The sequence below is a fragment of the Mauremys mutica genome, chromosome 1 (genome assembly GCF_020497125.1).
Source record: "Mauremys mutica isolate MM-2020 ecotype Southern chromosome 1, ASM2049712v1, whole genome shotgun sequence".
NCBI classification, from domain to species: Eukaryota; Metazoa; Chordata; order Testudines; family Geoemydidae; genus Mauremys; species Mauremys mutica.
The window spans coordinates 346,702,123-346,726,419 of record NC_059072.1 but is presented as its reverse complement, the minus strand read 5'-3'; the positions used below and the strand labels follow the sequence as shown (position 1 = coordinate 346,726,419).

The 24,297-nt window shown below is 41.4% G+C and overlaps 1 long non-coding RNA gene across 2 annotated transcripts in view; it reads right to left on the bottom strand.

Annotated features, from left to right (window-relative positions):
- Nucleotides 1-24,297, bottom strand: part of LOC123349609 — a 352,657-nt gene that overhangs the window by 78,279 nt on the left and 250,081 nt on the right. For both annotated transcript variants that reach the window (XR_006573599.1, XR_006573598.1), the window contains exon 4: nucleotides 10,324-10,386. This is a non-coding gene — a long non-coding RNA (uncharacterized LOC123349609). The remainder of the gene's footprint in view (nucleotides 1-10,323; nucleotides 10,387-24,297) is intronic.

Here is a 24,297-nt window from a genome sequence, read left to right as displayed (position 1 = left end):
GAAGGCAGAATTGGGATGCTAAAGATCAAATTAAAATCAAGCCTGGCTTGTGGGATCAGGTTGAGGCATTTGCATATTTTAGGGGCTGCTAGACTGAAAATAAAACAATGTTGTAAACATTAGGTGTGTCATATATGACAGGTAGAGGGATGACGGGGGGAGGGATAGCTCAGTGGTTTGAGCATTGGCCTGCTAAACCCAGCGTTGTGAGTTCAATCCTTAAGAAGGCCCCACTTAGGGACCTGGGGCAAAAATTGGTCCTGCTAGTGAAGGAAGGGGGCTGGACTCAATGACCTTTCAAGGTCCCTTCCAGTTCTAGGAGATTGGTATATCTCCAATTATTAAAATTTTAGAGCAATTTTGATAAAAAAGGATTTGGTTCTTATTTTAACAATTACTATCAGCTTTATTACATCTCTACCTTTCTGGTAGTCAGAGAATAACACAGAGAAAGGCTCATGGTATTGTCTGAAATCTCATGACACTTTCATTTAAATTTGCAAACCAAAGGTGTTCTGTTAAAGAATGAATGAAGATTCTTTTAGGTGCTCAAACCAAAATCTCTACAATCCTGAACTTTGGATCTGGAACATATGGGAAAATTGGGTTGTAATCCTGGTTCTGACACCAACTTGGCCTGTCACCTGGAGCAAAGTGAAGTAATGATAATGACTTCATAACAAATTATTATTTCTAAAGTTCTATAAATGCAAAGTCTTATTAAGATTAGCAAGTGATGGAGGCAGGAATGGAGCTTGGGACTTCCTGACTTCTAGCCATACCATGAAAAGCAAGTGGCTTTTGGAAAGATACCATATCTGACAATCAGCGTTCCTCTTCCACCACATGAGAGTTACATGGTTCCTTGTTTCTCACCCTTTCCGGTATGCACTCACACAAACTGAAAAGCTCATCAACAGGGGAAACCCTGCAGCCACACTCCAACCCAGATGGATGCATGGCATTGCCAGTTGAGCTTCTGTTGTCTGCAATGGCATCCCTGGGTCATGGGAGTACAGTGCCACTCACTCAGATTTGGTCTAGCTGGACTCCTGTCATCATGACGGCTGGACCAAACTTGTTTGGCGCTGGGACCCCAGAGGCTGCAGGGCTTGGAGGTGAGCCCAGCCAGCTCTGTGTGATAGGAGCCACAGGGGCCGCCACATGACCCTTTGAAACACTCTGGCGTTTCAACACTCCCCAATTTTGGGTTCCGACCCACGAGTTGAGAAACCCTGGCCTAGAGCACTCCATGTGGTTTAAAAAGACTTTGCCTCAGTTCTGGAGCTCTGGATAAAAAGAAAATTAAAGAATAGATTGGATTGTATACATCTATTTTTATTGTAGTATGGAACAGCATTCTTGTTCTGTACATTGACATCTATTTGAGATATGGAGATTTTGTAGGTATATATATTTGTTATTCATCACTGCAAAAGCCAGATATATACATATGAATAAAAGAAATGTGCTAACCCATTTCCCCTTGTAAAATAACTCTGTCTAGATAAGATTTTGCATCTTTAATGTCTCTCTTTAGTATCTTTTGGATGATTAACCCTACCGTAGGACTAGTAAATCTTCAGTTTTAAGCCATGATTTTTTTCTATACTAAAAGGATACAGGAACATGATATTGAGCATAAATAACTTATGAAATCATTTTTGTTTGAAAGATGAAGTTACGCTGACTAAGAAAGTACCAGAAAGTTGGTGGTAATGAATCTTAGCACTTCTTATCTGGTCATTAAACATTCTGACACTGTCAATCCTACAGAAATGAAATTAAAGCAGTTTTATATAATTATGGAACGTGCCACTCCATCCTGAAAAACTGACTCACTTAAATGGGCTTTGATATTAATCAAACTTCCCTGCTTGAAAAAGCTTCTAAATTTAATGATCATGGTCTGCTGTTGAAATCAGACGTCATTCAAATTTGCTCCAAAGATGGACGTGTGTCTTTTTATTTTATGATTAGAACTTGGAAGAGAAGAAAGTTTAAATGGAAATAAAAAGTAAATATATGACATTAAAGATAAAACAAGACTGTTAAAAAGAATCAAATAGCATTACTTTAGTATTTCATATGTCCTCTACCAGGGAATTATTTTCTGCACTTGAAAGGAAGAGATGATTTGGTAGGTGGCATGTTCTTTGGTCATAAAAAGTTAATACATCCTTTCAATCTGAATGTCATTTATTTTAGATTGAGAAGATTGAGACAAAACAAGAAAGAACAAAAGTGAAGTCTCAATGGGAAAGTCCCTTATGTGTCTCCTTTGTAACATGCTGCATCAGACACTACTTCCCCAAATGGCAGCTTCCTTCACAGTCAGCCAACTTCTAAAAATGTAAAGAGAGAGTACAAGATATTCAGCTGATGTAAACCAGCATAGTTCCACTGAAGCCAAGTTTAATTGGAAAGAGAATATATAGTAATTTAAGTCAATGGAGTTATGCCAATTTACACCAACTGGGGATCATAGAAAAAAAGTAGTAAGTTAAATAGCTACATACAACACAGTAAGTCTTCATAGTTGCTCTGATCTGTCATTCTAATGGACACTGTAGGCAGTAAGCTGCCTATGCTGCTTACATTCCAGACCCACCTCTGGAAGCCAAAGGTAAATAAAGGGTGCAAGATCTAACAGGAAAACAATCAGTTGGACTTGCCTCCTTGCGCAGCTGTAGTAGTGATAGGCAGCCTGCCTTAATCTCTCTACTGATTCACAGAACAACCCTAAGCTTCCTTTGGAGGGTGAATAAGGTCACTCATATTTTGGATAGTGGCTCTAGTCAAATCAGCAGATGGGGGCTTCCTCCTCTGATTGCTGTGTTAGGGTTGATGGATCACTCCTCTCTCCTTCAGGGCTCTCCTGGATTTCAGAATTCAACCTTTTTAACTAGCTCTGTGTTCCCCAAGGTCATTTTCAGGAGTCCATTAGTTGGGTCATACTCCATAGTAAGGTTCTGTTTATAAATAGTTTATAAAGGGTTAATAAATTATTAATAGGAGTTATAAGTCTACTGCAAACAAGGCAGCATTGATGTTAACACTTACTGAGCTAGTAGAGTTAAAGTGTAGCCTCACTAATCAGCTTTAGCTTTAATGTAATTGATTTTTATGAGAAATGCCAGTTTGGTTGATAAAGGTAATAGTGTTGATGTCAGATATTTAGATTTCTAGAAGGCATTTGACTTAGTACCACACAACCTTTTGATTAATAAACTAGAATGATACAAAATCAACAGAGCACAGTTTAAATGGATTAAAAACCAGCTAAGTGATAGGTCACAAAATATCATTGCAAACAGGGAATTATTATCCAGCAGATGTGGTTCCACTGGGGTCCCACAGGAATTGGTTCTTGGCCCAATGCTATTTACCACTTTTATCAGTGACCTGGAAAAAAAAACATAAAAAGTTTACAGATGACACAAAGATTGGGGAACCGGTAATTAAAGAAGAGAACAGGTCACTGACACAGAGTGATCTGGATCAGTTGGGAAGCTGGGCACAAGATGCATTTTAATATGGACAAATGTAAAGTAATAAATTTAGGAACAAGAGTATAAGCCACATTTACAAGATGGGGGACTCTATCCTGGGAAGCAGTGACTCTGAAAAGGACTTAGACATCATGTAAAAACAACGAGGAAATACGGTCAGCAGGTATAAATATACAGCACATGAAAAGATGGGTTCTGTATTTGTCTCTGGTGTGACCACTATTGGAATACTGTGTTCACTTCTGTTGTCCACAGTTCCAAAAGGATGTTGATAAACTGGAGGAAATTCACAAGAATCCTTAAAGGGCAGGAAAACACGCCTTTTAGTGATAGACTCAAGGAGCTCAATCTGTTTAGTTTAACAAAGAGAAGATTAAGGGGTGACTTGATCAGTCTATAAATACCTACACGGGGAATATAATTTGTCAATAAAAGGTCCTCATTGTAGAAGGCAAGGTATAACAAGATCCAATGACTGGAAGTTGAAGCTAGACAAATTCAGGCAAGAAATAAAGCAGTTGGTTATTTAAAACAAAACAAACAAAAAAAACCCCCCAAAATAGTGTAGGTTAATTAACCATTGGAACAACTTACCAAGAGTTGTGGTGGATTCCCATCACTGGAAGTTTTTAAATCAAGACTGGATTTTTTTTCCCCCAAAAGATATGCTTTAGTTCAAACAGAAATTAATTCATGGAAATCCTATGGCTTTGGTTATACTGGAGATTATCACAGCGGTCCCGTCAGGCTTTATAATCTACCAAACAATACATATATGACCCACTCAGCGCATGCCAAGGACAGCATGTCTTGTCTACACTAGAGAGACGAGGTGGGAAAGGTCATTTCTTTTACTGGACCAACTTTCGTTGGTGAGAGAGACAAGCCTTCAAGCTACACAGAGCTCTTCTTCAGGTCTGGGAAAGGTAATCAGAGTGTCACAGGGTATATCTACCCTGCAATTAGACACCCCCAGCTGGCCCGTGCCAGCTGACTTGGGCTTGTCGAGCTGTTTAATTGTGGTGCAGATGTTCAGGCTCAAGTTGCAGCCCGAGCTCTGGGATCCTCATACCTCAAAAGGTCCGAGAATTTTTGGAATGGAGCCCAGACTCGAACATCTACATCGCAGTTAAACAGCCTGAGCCCCGCGAGCCCAAGTCAGCTGGCACAGAGCAGCTGTGGGTGTGTAATTGCAGTGTAGATGTACCTACAGTGTCTAAAAAGGTACAGTGTCACAATGTCTAAGGGTATGTCTACACTACGAAATTAGGTCGATTTAATAGAAGCCAATGTTTTAGAAACTGATTTGATACAGTCGATTGTGTGTGTCCCCACTAAGCGCATTAAGTCGGCGGAGTGTGTCCACAGTACCGAGGCTATCGTCGACTTTCGGAGCATTGCACTGTGGTGGCTATCCCACAGTTCCCGCAGTCTCCACTGCCCATTGGAATTCTGGGTTGAGCTTCCAATGCCTGATGGGGCAAAAACATTGTCACGGGTGGTTCTGGGTACATGTCGTCAGGCCCCCTCCCTCCGTGAAAGCAACGGCAAAAAATTGTTTCTCCCCTTTTTTCCTGGGTTACCCATGCAGACGACATACCACAGCAAGCATGGAGCCCGCTCAGCTCACTGTCACCGTATGTCTCCTGGGTGCTGCTGGCAGATGTGGTACTGCAGAGCTATACAGCAGCATCCCCTTGCCTTGCCTTGCGGATGGCAGACGGTGCAATATGACTCCTAGCCATCATCATCATCGTCCCATGGGTGCTCCTGGCCGACCTCGGTGAGGTCGGTTGGTGAGGTCAATCGGGGGCACCTGGACAAAAATGTGAATGCCTCCAGGTCATTCTCTTCTTTAAGTTTCATCTAATGGAGATTCAGCCCTGCCTGGAGTATCATGCCAGCTGGAGGCTTCTGCCTCAGGCTGCTCTCTCAGTCAGCAGCACCGTGCAGTCACACCTACCCCAGCTTACCCCTGGCTCCCATGGCTCATGAAGCCTGGACAGTAGTAAGGAACAGTTCAACTATAGGCTGAGCAAGTGCAGAATGGTGGTAGAATGTGCCTTTGGACGTTTAAAAGCTCGCTGGTGCAGTTTACTGACTCGGTTAGACCTCAGTGAAACCAATATTGCCATTGTTATTACTGCTTGCTGTGTGCTCCACAATATCTGTGAGAGTAAAGGGGAGATGTTTATGGCTGGGTAGGAGGTTGAGGCAAATGGCCTGGCCGCTGATTACGCGGAGCCAGACACCAGGGTGGTTAGAAGAGCACAGCAGGGTCCCTGTTATAACCTCTATCCTTCATGCCCTTGGAGATTTTTTCAAATATTCCGGCATTTCCATCTTTTGGAACGGAATTCGGATAGCACGGCTTCATCTCCCTATACAGCGATCAGATGTAGTACTTCCCATTCGGTCCATGCTGGAGCTCTTTTGTGATTCTGGGACTCCATGGTCACCTGTGCTGATCAGCTCACCATGCTGGCCAAACAGGAAATGAAATTCAAAAGTTCGCGGGGCTTTTCCTGTCTACTTGGCCAGTGCATCTGAGTTGAGGAGTGCTGTCCAGAGCGGTCACAATGGAGCACTCTGGGATAGCTCCCAGAGGCCAATACCGTCGAATTGGATCCACACTACCCCAAGTTCGACCCAGCAGGGTCAATTTCAGTGCTAATCCCCTCATCGGGGAGGAGTACAGAAATCGATTTTAAGAGCCCTTTAAATCGACAAAAATGGCTTCGTCATGTGGATGGGTGCAGGATTAAATTGATCTAACACTACTAAATTTGACCTAAACTCTTAGTGTAGACGGGGGCTAATACTCTTGGACTGACATGACTACAACACTACTGCATACACTTGTCTACACTGGAGTTTCCAAACATGTTGGTTCTCTCTCCTGTGCTGACTGGCTATTTGCTCCATCCCCCTCCTGGCCCAACCCCCCACCCATCTCTTCTCCTCAGCCTTTATACCTGCCCCTCTTTCCCCTCTTTCTTCTCTTTTGCCCTGTTCCCATCAACTCAGCCTATTGATGCCCCACTCCCTTTGTCTTTCTAGCTAGCTAATCCCCATCCCTAATAAACCCCATCTAAAAACAAAACCAAGCAACCAACAGTGGAATTAACATGATTAGAGTTGCCAACTTTCTGATTGCAGAAAACCAAACATCTTTGCCCCGCCCCTGCCTCACTCCTTCCCTGAGGCCTTTCCCTCGCCCCTTCTCCGAGGCCCCACCCCTGCTCACTCCATCCCCCCTCCCTCCATCACTCGCTCACTCTCCCCCACCCTTGCTCACTCGTTCATTTTCACCGGGCTGGGGCAGGGGATGGGGGTGCCAGAGTGGGGTCCAGGCTGGAGGGTGGGGCCGAGGGGTTCAGAGTGCAGGAGAAGGCTCCAGGCTGGGGAAGGGGGTTAGGGTGTGGGAGGGGTGAGGGCTCCAGCTGAGGGTGCAGGCTCTGGGATGGGGCCAAAGATGAGGGGTTTAGGGTGGGGGAGGAGGCTCAGGGCTGGGGCACCGGGGGGGGGGAGGAAGAGAAGGGCTCTGGCTGTGTGTGCAGGCTCTTTTGTGGAGCCAGGGATAAGGTGCAGGAGGGGGCTCCATTCTAGGGTGTGGGGCTGAGGGATTCAGAGTGTGGGAGGGGGCTCAGGGCTGGGACAGAGGGTTGAGGTGTGGGATGGGGTGCAGGGTGCAGGTTCCAGGCAGCTCCCCGGAAGCGGACGGTATATCCCTGCAGCTCCACAGTGGAGGAGCTGAGGCTAGTCAGCTCTGTGCACTGCCCCACACCTAGCTCCCACTGGCCAATGGGCGCTGTGGAGCCACCGCTTGGGGCAGGGGCAGTACGTGGAGCCTCCCTGGCCACCCCTATGCCTAGGGGCTGCAGGGACATACTAGTCACTTCCAGGAGCCATGAGGAGCCAGGGCAGGCAGGGAGCCTGCCTTGCCCCACTGCACTGCCGGTCAAAAACTGAACGCCTGACAACCCTAAACATGATGTTTACAAGCCATATCTACTTGTACGTTGACAGGTTTCAAAGTGGTAGCTGTGTTAGTCTGTATCAGCAAAAAGAATGAGGAGTACTTGTGGCATCTTAGAGACTAACAAATTTATTTGGACATAAGCTTTCGTGGGATCTAACCCACTTCATCAGATGCATGGAGTGGAAAATAGAGTAGGAATATATATATACGCAGAAAACATGAAAAAATGGGTGTTGCCATACCAACTATAATGAGACTAATCAATTAAAGTGGGCTATTATCAGAAAGAGAAAAAAAACTTTTGTAGTGATAATCAGGATGGCCCATTTCCAACAGTTGACAAGAAGGTGTGAGTAACAGTGGGGGAAAAAGTTTTTACTTTGTGTAATGACCCATCCACTCCCAGTCATTATTCAAGCCTAATTTAATGATGTCCAGTTTGCAAATTAATTCCAATTGTGCAGTTTCTCCTTGGAGTCTGTTTTTGAAGTTTTTTTGTTGGAGAATTGCGACTTTTAGATCTGTAATTGAGTGACCAGGGAGGTTGAAGTGCTCTCCGACTGGCCCTTGAATGCTATAATTCTTGATGTCTGATCTGTGTCCATCCATTCCTCCATGCAGAGACTGTCCAGCCTGGCCAATGCATGCATCCGATGAAGTGGGTTTTAGCCCACGAAAGCTTTTGCCCAAATAAATTTGTTAGTCTCTAAGGTGCCACAAGTACTCCTGTTCTTTTTACTTGTATGTTGTATCTCTGTTCCCTATCCTTTGTCTGTCTTTTCTATTTACACTGTAAATTCTTAGGGAGCAGGGACTTTGTACGGAATAGTACAATACCTAGCATTATGGGGCCCCTTCTTGGTTGCTTCCGAGGCATTACATAATAAACATAATAATACACAATAGCAATGTTCTTACACACCTTTAACCTAGTCTAGACACGGCCCATGAAAGGTCATTTTGCAAAGGCATTTAAATACACATAGTAGGCTTGAAAGGTTAACATAAAAGCCTGATATATTTTCCTTATAATGTGCATAATCCTTCCCTCACTGGTTTTATTATAATCATAAAATACATGCAAAAGAGAAAGATAATTCAGTATTTGGGTAAAGGAACTACTTAGGGGGAAAAAATAAGCAGTAGCAGCAGCACAATTGCATATACGCAAACGGCTTCAATTTTCATTAATGTATTTTCTTTGTTAAATTCATTGGCCTGGGGCCTCTCCACAGATTTTCTAGCCATTCATTCCACCAAATTAAACATTTAAGGCACAGTGTATCACAAACAGTGATATATATGGAATGTCTCAGGAAATTCCTGGTGCTAATGGGATTTAGAACCTTTCACCTCCTTGTCACCAGTTCAAATCCAGTCAAGGTCAATAGTGACAAAGTTTTCACCCCCAATAGCTGTTTTTTGACCTATGTGAAATTAGTTGGTGGTCCCAGAAGAGTTTTTATGGGTAAGATGGTCACATAATAACCAGGTCACCATTACTGCCAATCTCAGAAGGAGGCAAAGGTCTGAATGGACTGGCATGGAGACTGAATTACCCATTCACTTGTACAAGAGAGCAGTCCAGGCTGTGGCTGAAGTATATGGGAGGTGTTATATGGAGAAGCATGCATTGTGTCTGCCCACGCTTTACCTGTTCTATGGCTAAACAGAGGAACTCAACATTCAGTGCTACCAGTCTAACAACTTAAAATTTTTACAAGGGGCAGGGATCAGAAGAGGGAAACTAAGAAGAATAGATCCACCAATGCATACATATTTTCTTCATTTTATATATGGCTTTTAAAAAAATCCATTGTAGACTTGTTTAAATCAGGCATTTATAGTGCATGAAAGTTAGAGACAGCTCCTAGCTGAAAATTTCAGTCATAGATCTGAATCTCTCAAAGTTCCAGAGTGCATGGATCTGGATTTTGGGTGGCACTTTTTTGGTCTTCTTACTATGTTTTTAAATTTGGGGTATACATTTAATTTGAGCCTCTATTATGATATTTTTAAAAAGTTTCCATGCAGCTTGCAGGCATTTCACTTTTGTGACCGTACCTTTTAATTTCTGTTTAATTAGCTTCCCATTTTTTGTGTCGTTCCCCTTTCTGAAATTAAATACTATAGAGGTAGGCTTGTTTGCTGATCCCCCCTCCCCCAGGCCACTATTACCAAGCAGTTCAGTTATATTCTCCTCTTGAACTAGAACCTGTGCTCCACTTAGGAAGGATGGTCTTATGGCTAAAGCATGAGACTGGGGATCAGGATCTGCCACTAATTTCCTGTGTGATTGTGCTCAAAACATTTTACTTGTCTGTCTCATTCTTCCTATTTGTGAGATGCAGATAGTAAATGAAAACAGTAATACTTAATTACTGCATCTAGGTTAGAGACACTCTTATTTTGTTAATGTCTGTAAAGTACTTTGAGATCTTTTTATGAAAGGTGCTATAAAAAGTTGAAGGTAAGATTTTCAAAAGTGACTAGTGATGTTGGGTGCTTTGATTTTTGGTCATCCAACCTGACACATGAAAGGGACCTGATTTTCAGAAAGTGTTGAGCCTCCAACCCTCTGAAAATCAAGTCCTTTTTGAGGTGTTTCAAGCTGGGCATCCAAAATCACTAGTCTCTTTTGAAAATCTTGCCAAGTATTATTTCTACTATAATTTCAGAAAAGGAGGGGTTAAGAACAGATTGTGAGTTGCATACGTTTCCTCTCCTCCTGACATTCCTGTCCCCTCAAATCAAGAAAGGTTTGAAAAAAAAGCATTGCCTTATTTCCCCCCCAAGTAAAACACAGGATCTACTACATGCAAAACATACCCTTGCTTAAGCGATCAGGACAGCAGTATTTTCTATCTAACTGAGTCCTCTGCCTTTTGAAATCTGAAATAAACAAGCATGAATAAGATAATTACCCATTCTACTTTCCATACAGTTCAATTGCAAATATAGCTCTAGTGAGACACAAAACTCACTCAGTGATAACTGATAAATATTTTCTTATTTTGATTGAATAACTAATAATTTCTGCTTCTCACAAAGATGTCTGAGAAGCAATAATAATTGGTGTGGCATTACTGTCCTGTCCTTAATATTCCTGATTATGAATCCCTTTAAATGTGATTGAATAAAGAATCATTAGAGGAGGGTATGAGAGCTAATCAGTCTGTCAATCTGCATTTTTTGGTGTCCGGCAAATGAAAAGCAAGCAAGACATTTACCAGAACAAGCAAGACATGTCTTCTACTGTGATAAAGATGCAATCCAATACAAATCTACTGAATGTCATCTTCTCTTGGAGTCAGACTGGCATCTCTATTCTCTACATTTTTAATCCTGAGGCACCTCACAGCACAAACTGTCAAACTAGTGCTAATTCAAAAAAGGCCCTGGAGGTGAAACTGTTTGACAGCCTCTCAGTTTATCCAAATGAAAAATCAGGCTATTTCACTTCACCATCCGTTTTGTCCACTCTGTATGTCTTTGCTCCAACATCCACTTCCTTTAGGTCAGCTTCCATTTTTTCTGTCATTTGGCCTGGTGAGATTTGCAGTACTTTCTCCCCCCGCAACATCCATTAATTGTATGGCATTTATACCATGGCATTTATACCATGTTAAAAATATCTGTTCCAGCTGCTCATCCAAATTGATGACAAAATTGGGAACTGGAGGGTTTTTTAAATCTTATATTTTCACCACTTCACTCTATTAGTTTGTTTGTTTTACTTCCAATTGCTATACAATTTTTACTAATGGCAATAACAGTATACTTAAAAAAAAAGAATCCACTGACTGAGAAAGCTGGTGACTGCTGATAGAGGATTTCACCTCTGGGATACCAGTTGAATCCAGCCCAGATCGGAAATGGCCATTAGATCTATGAAATGAATATGGCAGCCTTTGTCTAGTCCCTACTGAACAAGTGGTCCCATCACAAAAATGCCAGCACAACTGGCACCGATTGGGTTTCTTGCAGGTAATCTCAGACCAGAAACAAAGGACTGATTGGGCATGAAGACTGAGGACCAAACCTCTCTGCAAGCATAATTCCAGGACATTGCTGGAGTTACCCCAACAAAGAACTTGACCTTGAATTACCCTCACTCCTAGAGGTGGTTCCTTCAGGTCAGGGTTGTTACACTGGCAATGGAGAGTGCTTAATGATAAACATAGGACGTTGTCTCCACAGCAGTCAGTCAACAGTGATAAATATTGCACTCACATAGATATTATAAAAAAAGAAGTCTAAGATGTTTATATAGTACCTAGCACAATGAGGCCAAACTCACCTGTGGCCTTTAGCTACTACAGCAATATAATTATCAAATAAGAACATGATTAAAAATGAGAAAAATCAGTTGGGTTTCATTTCCTGCCCATCACACCCTGGATTTAATTCATCCACTACCAAAAAAAAAGTCTTTATTTTGATTTTCTCCAGTAAGCTCTGCACAACATCTGAGTCCGAAAATATGGCCATATTTCTATTTACTTTGGCTCACAATGGTGTGCAAAGGAGAATCTCTGTATCCACAGCACAGCTGACAAAAACGTTTAAAATTGTTACAACCTCTCTTGGCCTGTGTTGCAGAAATCATACACACAAAAATATTTTGACTCTCAGCTTTTACGTGCCCTTGTTAAAGAGTGAATCATTATACATACATGTGAAAGACTGCATGTGCTGCTTTTAAAATTATTATTTATTTGTATTGTGGTAGTGCATCAGGAACCAAACTAAGGATCAGGCCCCCCACTGAGGCCAGGAGAAATAAAAGTTTACCGTTTTACTGGATGTAATCCTGGATGAGTTGTTTGTTTGCCCCACACAAAATGGTGGCTATTCTCTAGTTCTGAGCTAATGACCTGACTTAAAAAAAGAAGAAATTAGATGTCTTGATTTCTTTTGTGCTTTGCAGTTTGTCCTACAATATCCAGAATGAAGGTGATAATCATCAGGTGAAGTAAAATCAAACTTTAGTGCCATGCAATGGAGTAACTTCACTTGAGGCCTTTCTTGAGGGACCGTTAGCCTCAACCTCACATTCAGTCTTTTAATAACATTTCCTTTCACATTGCCGTAGAGTAAAATTAAGCCTGCTCCCAAAATGAGATCAGATTCTTCTCTGTTACATAGGTGTAAATCCAGAGTAACTCCCTTGAAAATAATGGATTTACAACTATGGAGAACACAACATGGTTTGTAATACAATGGCAACTTGAGGTTCCATTTTCTAGTGATTAAATTACTCTATATCAAATGTACTCAGTTTACAAGTAAATAAGTATTTTCTGCCACTCTGAAAACTCAACCTAGGACCTGAAAGACATGCTAGTTTCTTTCCTTCTCTTGTATCATCATCAGGAATAAAGTTTCAGAAAATCAAATTATGCCCTCAGTTATTACTAGGCAACCCTTAAGAGCTTCAAAGTATGCCCTCAGTTATACCTTCCAGAAGGTTGAGGGCAGTGTCTGGCCTGTAAAATTTCACTACTATTGATGATGTACAAGTAAGAAAACAACCCAGGTTGAGTTCATAGGCCAGCAGTATTACAAAAAAAAGTTAACTTTTACTCATAATTGTAGTAAAATCGATATGGAGCCATTCAGACTCCATAAACACAGAGACCCACAATCCATTGTCATAGAATAATGGTTAGTGCCTGATCCAAACACCAGTGTTTCAAAGGGAATCTTTCCACTGAATTCAATGGGCTTTGGATCAAACCTCAAGCACACAAAAGGTTTTTGTTTTGTTGTTTTAAACTGATGAAACTTATTTGCAAGGGTGATATTAAGCTGTGAGGAGAAGGACTAAGTGCATTATCCTACCCTAGTGGCTTTAACTCCAAAAAAGTCATTGTGCCTCTGATTCACACATGAAACGGGATGCACACAGTGTGTAATGTATTTCAGTTTCTTTGGCTTCAGATTCTCCTGTTTGTATTATGGCCAAGGTGTATCAGTGCTCCCACTCCTTTGGGACCCTCAGGTTAGGATATGATTTCTAATACAGAAAGTTATGTCTGTAATTAATTAATTGGCAGGCCGCCCTTTGTTATAACCTTACCACTGAATATTCTAAGTTTTGCTTTGGGGTCTTTAACACTTGAATTTTATATTCCAGAGTGTTTTTGATCTGTGTATGTTCACAAAGATATTCCGTTTCTCCTCCTGCCCCACACCTCTCCTCAGGACCTGCATTAGGGAGTACGTAGAGAGAAGAAAGGGGAATTGACAGAAGAAGAGGAGCAAAGAACTTCCTTTTCATGTCTTACTCCAAGGATGTTTCAGACACCTCTTTCCATAGAGAGAGAGAGAGAGAGAGAGAGAGTGATTTATTTCTTTTGATCATCAGCATAATCCTTACTCTCATTCCCATATGACAAGGGGGAGGGTGGACATCCCTGTTAGGCAGAATGTTTCTTTGCTTTGCTGCCACATTTATTTACCATGTGTTTGTTTTCTTTTAAAGTGAAGGATGAACTAATCTTTTCAACCCTTTTACACTTGGCTGCTGGGAAGATGTGCCTTTCCACACAGGAGACTGTTTTCTTCATGTATCATTTTGAGAAAATATACTCCAGAGACTGACCAGACTCTTTGAATGAGAGAGAGATGCTAGTATTTACATGATGTTTAACTCCCATTTTACCTACCAGGACCATAACATTCTTTGATTCAGTGTCAGACCCTGAATTTCAATGGGTTGCAGAGTCTCTGAGGAAACCATTTAGATATGAGCCATTCTTCACAGAAAACAATGGAATCACACACCAGACTGTACCTGGAATCTTAATTCCCTCATACTAAGTCAGGTTGATTATTGTTTTTGTGAAAATAAAAATCGATAAGGATTATAGTTTACCCATTTATGTTTTTGCCTCAGACAAGTAAGCACAGACACTTTATTTTTCAACAACTGCATGATTTGAAGAACAATCGGTACAAATATTTTTTGGTTTTCTCATTTTATTTTTATAAATGCCTCAAGAATGTCACATTCATGATCTGCAAGTGCTACTGGATTTGAAATTCAGACACCCAAGCTGGCAAAGGGAAGTGTAATTTACATCTCCTTGCATCAGCCTGACCTCTTGTTCCCCAGGCAAAGTTCCCCTGAGAGATGAAAGCAGTTCCTGGTAGGTGAAGAAGAGTGTTAAATTGTGATGAGGACTCTAGAGGAGTCCAGTTATCAGGGGCTTCTTAAGGATGCACTGATCATGCTTATGGGCTGCAGGTACAATAGAACACGGAAACAGGACCATTCGAGAGCTTTCACTGATGCCCAAGCTCCAGAGACTACACTGTCTGTGTTCTTCCGCAAGTTTAATTCAACCTCCTGGTTTTGGTATTTAAAGCCTCAAGCAATTTAAATGCCCTTCTACCTAACAGGACTATTTCTTGCCCTGTGACTTTGTCAGGGCAGCCTGAATTCAGCACTGCTGTAAGGCTGACTATCTGAAGGCATCGGACCACCTTGTGTAAATCAAATGGCTCCACTGAAGTAAATGGAGCTATACTGAATTCCACTACTTGAGGATCTGGTCCATAATCTAAAGATGGTGATATGCAGGGCCTTCTCTGTCAAGGGTCAGCAGCTCTGGAATTAATTTTTCCCTTAGCATATTAAAAAAAACCAGGTTCTGGAGCCAAACAACTTACAGTCTAAAATATGGACCTGACAGACAAAGGAGGATATAACATAGATAAGGAAGGGGAGGTGCAGGAAAGATCACACATATACGGTTGACTGTTTAAGAAAATAATATAAGAATGGCCATACTGGTTTGGACTAATGGTCCATCCAGTCCAGTATCTGGTCTTCTGACAGTGGCTGATGTCAGATACTCCAGAGGGAGTGAACAGAACCAGGCAGTTTACTGACTGATCCATCCTCTGTCGTCCAGTCCCAGCTTCTAGCAGTCAGAGGTTTAGGGACAACTAGAGCATGGTGTTATGTTCCTGGCCATCTTGGCTAATGGCCATTCATGTACCTATCCTCCATGAATTTATCTAATTCTGTTTTGAACCCAGTTATACCTTTGGCCTTCACAACATCCCCTGGCAACAAGTTCCACAGATTGACTGTGCATTGTGTGAAGAAGTACTTCATGATGTTTGATTTAAGCCTGCTGCCTATTAATTTTGTTGGGTGACCCTTGGTTCTTATGCTAGGTGAAGGAGTAAATAACACATCCTTATTCACTTCCTCCATAACATTCATGATTTTATAGACCTCTATCATCTCTTTTCTAAGGTGAACAATCCCAGTCTTTTAAATCTCTCTTCGTATGGAAGCTGTTCCATACCCTAATAAGTTTTGTTGCCCTTCTCTGTACTTTTAATGTATCTTTTTTGAGATGGGATGACCAGAACTGCACACAGTATTCAAGATGTGGGCATACCATGGATTTACGTAGAGGCATTTGATATTTTCTCTCTTCTTAACTGTCCTTTCATCATGGTTCCTAACATTGCTAGCTTTTTTGACTCTGCTGCACATTGAGAAGATGTTTTCTGAGAACTATCCACAATGCCTGTAAGATCAGACCTCATCATTTTGTATGTATAGTTGGAATTATGTTTTTCAATGTGCATTACTTTAAATTGATTGACACTCAGTTTCATCTGCCATTTTGTTGCCCAGTCACCAAGTTTTGTGAGATCCCTTTGTAACTCTTTGTAGACATCTTTGGACTTAACTACCTAGAAGAATGTTTACCATCTCAAAACTTTGCCACTTCATTTTTTACCCCCTTGTCCAGATCAGTGATGAATATGATGAACAGCACCTATCCCAATACAGATCACTGGGGACCCTGCTATTTACCTCTCTCCAATGTGAAAACTGACTGTTCATTACTACCCTGTTTCCTATTTTTAACCAGTTACTGATAGATGAGAGGATCTTCGCGCTTAACCCATGACTCCTTACATTAAGAACCTTTAATGTAGGACCTTGTCAAAAACTCTGATAGTCCAAGTGCACTATATACACTGGATCACTGTCGTCCACATGTTTGCTGACCCCCCTCAAAGAATTTTAATAGTTTGGTGAGGTATGATTTCCCTTTACAAAAGCCATGTTGAATCTTCCCCAACAAATCATGTTCATCGAGATGTTTGATAATTCTGTTTTTTACTATAGTTTCAACTAACTTTCCTCATACTGAAGACAGGTTTTGTTGGCCTGTAATCACCAGGATCATCTCTGGAGCCTTTTTAAAAAAAAAAATCGACATCACGTTATTTATCAGCCAGCCATCTAGTGGAGAGGCTGATTTAAGTGATAGATTACATACCAAAGTTAGTAGTTCTTCAATTTCACAATTGAGTTTCTTCAGAACTCTTGGGTGACTACCATCTGGTCCTGGTGACTTATTACTGTTTAATTTACCCATTTCTTCCAAAAGCGCCTCTACTGATACCACAATCTGGGACAATTCCTTAGATTTGTCATCTAAAAAGAATGGCTCGGGTGTGGAAATCTCCCTCACATTCTCTGCAGTGAAGTCTGGCGCAAAGAATTCATTTGGCTTCCCAACAATGGCACCTCCAGGGACCCCACTAATTGTCTGGCAGGCTTCTGCTTCTGGTGTCTTTTTTTTTTTTTTTTTTTTGCTGTTAGTTTGTGTCTTTTGCTAGTTCTTCACATTCTTTTTTGGCCTAATTATACTTTTATACTTGCCAGAATTTAAGTTCCTTTCTATTTAACTCAGTAGGATTTGACCTCCAATTTTTAAAGGATGTTTTTTGTCTCTAACTGCCTCTTTTACTCTTTGTTTAGCCATGGTGGTAGTTTTTTTTGTCCTCTTGTTTGTTTTTTTAATTTGGGGTAGAGTATATAGATTGAGCCTCTATTAAGGCATTTTTTTAAACTTTCTATGCAATTTACAGGCATTTCACTTTTTTGAGTGTCCCTTTTAATTTCTATTTAACTAGCCTCATTTTGGTGTAGTTCCCACTTTTGAAGTTAAATGTTTTTGTGGAGGGTTTCTTTGGAATATTCCCCCTTATAAGGAAGTTAAATTTAATAACATTATGGAAGCTAGAACCAAGCATGGTTCAGCTATATTCACCTCTTGGATCAGATCCTGTGCTCCACTTAGGCCTAAATTAAGAATTGCCTCTCCCATTGTGGGTTCCTGGACTAGCTGCTCCAGGAAGCAGTCATTTGTGGTCTCTAGAAACTCACTCTCTGCATCCTGTCCTGAGGTGACATGTACCCAGTCCATATGGAGATAGTTGAAATCCCCCATTGTTACTGGGTTTTTGTAGCCTCTCTAATCTCCCTGAGCCTTTCACAATCACCATCATTGTCACTACTGTACTCTTATTCTTCAATTATGGAATTTTTATCCATAGAGACTCTGAGGTACAGTTTGATTCATTTAAGATTTGTACTACTGTATATATGACTCTATGCTTTCTTTCACATATAGTGCCACCTTCTCCCCCTCCCCCCCCCCCGGCCAGCACAACTTATTCTGTCATTCCTATATATTTTGTACCCTGATATTACCGTGTAACATTGATTATCTTCATTCCACTAAGTTTCTGTTGGAATATCAATATCTTAATTTAATACCAGCACTCAAGTTCACCCACCTTAGTATTTAGACTTCTTGCTTTTGTATACAGGCACTTACAAAATCTGTCAATTTTTCGTTGGCTGCCTTCATGTGATGTAATTGATTGGGACAATTTTTTATTTGACTGTTTCTCTTCAGATCCAACCAGTAATTTATCAACTTCTATCCTTTCCTCCATACTAAAATACAGAGTCTCTCTTTTATTCGATACCCCTGAAAGGGATGCGTCTGTCAAATCATGTGCTCCTCTGCACCTGTTGGTTTCCCCCCCAGCCCTTAGTTTAAAAACTCCTTGATGACTTTTTTAATTTAGCATGCTAGCAATCTGGTTCCTCTTTGGTATAGGCGGAGCCCATACTTCCTGTATAGGCTCCTCTTTTCCCAAAGGGTTCCCAAGTACCTTATAAACCTAAATAACGCCTCCCAACAGCATTGTCTCATCCATGGATACAGACCCTACTCTTCTGACCATCTAATTGATCTTGCATGTGGAACTGGAAGCATTTTAGAGAATGTTACCGTAAAGGTCCCAGACTTTAATCTCTTACCTAGCAGCCTAAAATTGGCCTCCAGGATCTCTCTCCTACCTTTCCCTATATCATTGGTACCTCCATGTGCCATTATCACTGGCTTCTCCCCAGCACAGCACATAAGTCTATCTAGATGTCCTGAGACGTCCTCAATCTTCACCCAGCAGGCAATTCACCATGCAATTCTCCTGGTCATCACAAAACCAACTTTATAATTTCCAGTAATCAAATCCCCCATTATTATCATCAGTCTCTTCCTAATACCTGTCCCTACCCCAGAAGGGTATCCAGAATTTAGGCATAGAAGTCTCATTGATTCAAACATTGTGGTTACTTTTTTCCAAGTGTAATCATACTGTTTTTGGTAGGCAATGCAATAAAAGTAGGCTTTTATAAGTGCTTTGAATATGATAAATCTTAATGGGTGAATTCTAGAAGGGAATTCCAAGCATAAAGGGCAGGAGGAGGAAGGCACATTTTCACATCTGAGAGGAGGAGATGGAAGGGGCATGAAGGAGATTTTGTATCATTGTTGAGCTGTAAGGGTGGAGGGCCATGGTGGTGCAGATGATCAGATCAGAGATACAGGCAGGGGCTGCATTATGATTGACTTCAATAAGAGCACTCTCGAGACTAGGGACTACTCAATTTATTAAGGCTGTTCAGGAGTGGACACTAATTGGACTACATTATCTAAAGTCTAATGACTATTTAAATCTTTGCCTAAAAAGGTGTTGTTTTTTTTAAATGTGAACTTGGCTTAAGTTCCCAAGAATTTGGCAGTGTCCCAAGTAATATTTTTTTATAATTATGAGATCCAAATGTATTTAAAAATCAAGAGTTTCAGATCATTCATTTTTGTCAAGTCTAATCTCAAACCATTTTGTCAAGTATCCTCCATACTACAGCTTATTTGCTGATCATCTGTATAAAATAATTACTGGTCTGATAACATGTTTTACTTTTCTTTCAGCCAATTCAAATATTCATTGCCAGTGAAGCTGCTTAAACTCTAGAATCCTTATGAGGTTTATTCATCACTGAAGTCTTATTTTCTGAAGTAAATTAATGATCTGCTATTCCTGGCGACTTATGGTGCTTATCACTGTATTAACTTGCATCAAAAATCACAGCAAGTCATTTTTCAAACCCGGACGAAAAATGGCCTAGAGAAATTCTGGCAAATGAAGGGTTTGAGGGGCAAAAAACACCCCAAGTACATTTCAAATAAAGGAAATATGCTCAGTTAATATTAGGAAAAAATATCAAAGGTTATTGCTAGCATTCAGAATCATTCCTTCTTTCTTCGGACAACAGGTCAATGCATAGTTAGAAGTTGACTTTCTGAGGGTGTGGATAATGAAGAGTAATGTTTAGCTCTTGTGAATTTGGCCTGGCTGTGGATGCTTTAAAAAGGCTGAATGCCAGTATTCACACTGATATTAAGAGAGTGACATTTAGAGATCCACTTAAAAATCTCTACCAATGACTGCAACATGCAATACAATAGCAGGCTTCTGATACAGGGGAGCAGAGGGGAGAAAAAGTTGTTGAATGGGATAAAATGTAGTTAATGAGAACAGGATTGGGAACAAAATAAAGAAGGATTGGGGGCTAAATCAGCATGTGGCCGGCAAATGGAACAAAGAAAAGGATTTTCTCATACAAGACAAATCATTTTTCTTAGATGAACAGCTAGCTTAAAATGAGCCTGAAACAGAGACAGAAATAAAACTGGTAATGTTTCCACAATGGAACCTTTCACTGTGACGGATCTAAGAGTGTGTGTACATGCCAAGCAAAGATGTGACTGTAGCACAGGAAGGCATCTGTAATCTTGCTAGCACAGCGGTAATCTATCTTGCACAGATAACAATATTAGTGTTGACATGGTGGCACAAACTTCAGCATGGGCTAGCAACCCAAGTGCAAGTCTGTCAGGGACATGGGGAATATGCTCTGGTTGCTAGCTCACGCTATTATGGCCTGGTCTACACTACGAGTTTAGGTCAAATTAAACAGCGTTAAATCAAATTAACCCTGCACCCGTCCACACAATGAAGCCATTTACTTCAACATAAAGAGGTCTTAAAATCGATTTCTGTACTCCTCCCCAACAAGGGGAGTAGCGCTGAAATCTACATTGCCGGTTTGAATTAGGGTTAGTGTGGACGCAATTGGACGGTATTGGCCTCCGGGAGCTATCCCACGGTGCACCATTGTGACCACTCTGGACAGCAATCTGAACTCGGATGCACTGGCCAGGTAAACAGGAAAAGCCCTGCAAACTTTTGAATTTCATTTCCTGTTTGCCCAGCGTGGAGAGCTGATCAGCACAGGTATTATGGACGCACACCACCAAATTAATATGCTTAGTGTGGCTGCATGCACTCAACTTTATACAATCTGTTGCCAAAAATCGAATTATGTAAAATCAGAGTAATCCCGTAGTGCAGACATACCCTATGCCTACACTACTACTGTTACCTGTCTAGCCAGATTAAAGCTAGTATGGGTATGCCAATTGGTGCTACAATCACACCTTCACAGCCTAATGGCAAGTGATAACGAGAGCTGAACTGGGAATAAAAGATCATATGCAGATCACTTCTAAAGCTTGGGACCTCATGGTAAAAAATTACTTGGACCACATGCTTCTTTCAGCTCAGTAGGGCAGGTAAACCCCCAATTCTGCCTCCAGAAACCACAGGGGCCTCTGTGTATGAGATCCACTGGAACAGAGGTTTGTGATACAGAATTATTTTTACTACTTATTAATAAGGCTCCATGTCTGTCATGGAGTTCACAGAAGTTATGGATTCCGTGACTTTCCGTGACCTCTGCAGCTGCTGATGCTGGCTCAGAGGCTGCCCAAGCAGATCAGGCAGCCCCTGGGCCAGTCGTGCTGGCCGCTGCTGGGGCAGTGGGAGGGGCTCAGGGCTGGAGTGCAGGGCGGCGCTTACCTGGGGGGAGGTTCCTCGGATGCGGCCGGCATGTCTCTGCAGCTCTTAGGCGGAGGGGTCAGGGGGCTTGGCACGCTGCCCCTGCCTGGTGGCGCTGCCCCTGCAGTTCCCATTGGCTGTGGTTCCCAGCCAATCAAAGCTGTGGAGCTGGAGCTCAGGGTGGGGACAGCATGTGGAGCCCCCCTGGCCTTCCCTCACCCTAGGAACTGCAGAGACATGCTGGCCGCTTCCTGGGAGCTGCACAGAACCTAGTAGGGAGCCTGCCAGCCCCTCCAACCCCCATCCCGCACCAGCGGAGGTCCCGGGATACGCACTGCCCTGCTCCCCCAATCAGCAGGAGTCCCGGGCCATGCGCCACCACCCGCCACCCCCCCCCCAGCACCAGAGAGAGTCTCAGGCCACCCCCCACAGCACCCACAGTGCCTCTGACCTGTCCGTGACTTTTACTAAAAAATACCCATGACTAAAACATAGGCTTCACTATAGCTATTCCTTCTCAATTTACTTTCCACTCAAATAAAATAAAAATATTTTTAGTAATAAAGACAAAAGAAGTCTTGTGTTCCAAGAATGTAATTGGAACACTGAAAAGAGAAACACTGTAATTCATGTATCTGCCATTGTTTATAGAACTTAATGTTTTCCTTCTAAGTTAATTAGTAATATGCTGAATAGAATACAATTAGAAATACCACCCAAAATCCAAAGAAAGGTCTAAACATGATTGCTTTCCCATTCACAGCCTTATCCCTAGTCTATAATACTCACTCTTATGGCTTTGTAAATAATTTCTTTGTCATTTCATACACCTGCCCTGATTAGCACAGGAATGATTATTTCCTAAAACAGTTTTGTAATTAATACCAAAGTCACACGCCATCCCCCTGTTGGTCTGGGCCTCTACATGTTTTTGATAAAATATAATTGTCTTAATTCTCCCAGGATTGATTAGATGTAATGTTCAAAGGGAAGCCTGCCTTATTACTGACCTAACATACCTTTGCTAATAAGAATTTTTTTATTGTACTTCAAAGATGAAAGTTTCTTAATTAACAACATGAGCTTCACTGAATGAAGTTTATTAAAGTCACATCACCTCTTCCTGAGGCTCTATTATTTTCTTTATTAACAAAATCTACTGGAAATGAGGGTACATGAAAAATATGTAGGGACGATGACAAAAAACTTACTACCCTGAACTATACCAGTACCTTTGAAAACCAAATCTTTGAGAGTTAAAGGATTTACATAAGAATTCATATTTTACAATCAGTATTTAGGTGAAATATGCTGCTTAAATCCCACCACTTAATTTTGCTAAGTCTCATTTGGAGGATTTAATTGGACTTAAGTGATGCACATGCCTTGAACATCTATAGAGGGGTGAATTCCATCCTTAATCAATACACTGCAAACTTTTCAATCTGTCTTAAGCAGCATTAGCTATTTCCAGGATGTCACTCAGTTATTTTGTACATTCTGTAACATGCTATTTTCAGGGTTACACACATGGAGATCTAGATCATAAAAATGTTAGCCAGGCTCAAATTTAACATATGCAGTAGGATCTCAAGGAAGGAACAAAAAAAAAAATCTCCGGATTGTTTAGCTGAGTTTATAATACAGTAAGCTTAAAAAATAGAAGCAAGCCTTGTATGTTGCAATCGTCACAACCATTACGGTTTAACAAATAGAACACATCACATGCTCAAAAAATTGTCTTTATATTGGGTAAAATTTACCCAGGTGCAAAGGTCAGCACAAGGCCCCTCAAATAACTTCTGTTTATCAATCTAGATACTTATATCATCATCATAACTGTGGTATCTGAATCCCTCACAATTGTTAGTGACACAAATTCGAGTCAAAGTTAGTTTTTATCTTCTCAGTAGTGCCAACCTTAAGTGTTCCAGTATCATGAGTCAGGCTCCCCAAAACCATGACCTTGACTTAAAAATCATGAGGGTTTATTTATTTATTTTAAAGAAGGGGTTTCTTTTTGTCTACTGCTATTTGATCCTATGAGAGCCATGTTTTCAACCATTTTTCTGCAACCATTAGGTTTAGAAACTTTTGTTTAAAAAAAACCAAAAAACCAAAACAGGAGTTCTCAAATAATTGCATTAGGCAAGAAGCTGAGGCCTCGAGAAAAAAGATCAAATATTGTGAGACTAGCAGGAAAACAGCTAGACTTGGCAACAGTGTAATGATTCTGATGAGTAGAAGCAGAACAGAGAAAGAGGAAATGGAAAAGAGACATTAGTACTGTACAGAACTAAATACTCAGGAATTCAAGTCTGGAGGATTGTAACAGGGTCGGAGGACTCCCATGCACCCCCTTGTTACCAGGGGTGCCCCTACAGCACCCTGCCTCTCTTTCCCCCTCTTCAGGGATCCTTAAACTTGCAACAGCCCAAAGGAAACTGGGTTCCAATTTAGTCTCTCCCCAAGTACACACTGGCCCTCTGGGCCCCAACCCCAGTTCAGTGTCTCTCCCCTTAGCTGGGGGTTTTCTAGCCCTCTTTCTCAGAGCTAGGCCATGGTTCAATATCTCTGCAGGAGCCAAACTTGCTCTCAAGAGCTGCTTTTTCAACCCAGCTGCAGCTCCTCAGACTTCTGTTTCCTGAAGATCGCCCCCTTCATTGCATCCACCAGCTTCCCTTTAGAGCAGTGGTTCTCCTACCCCAACCCAATCTCTCACCT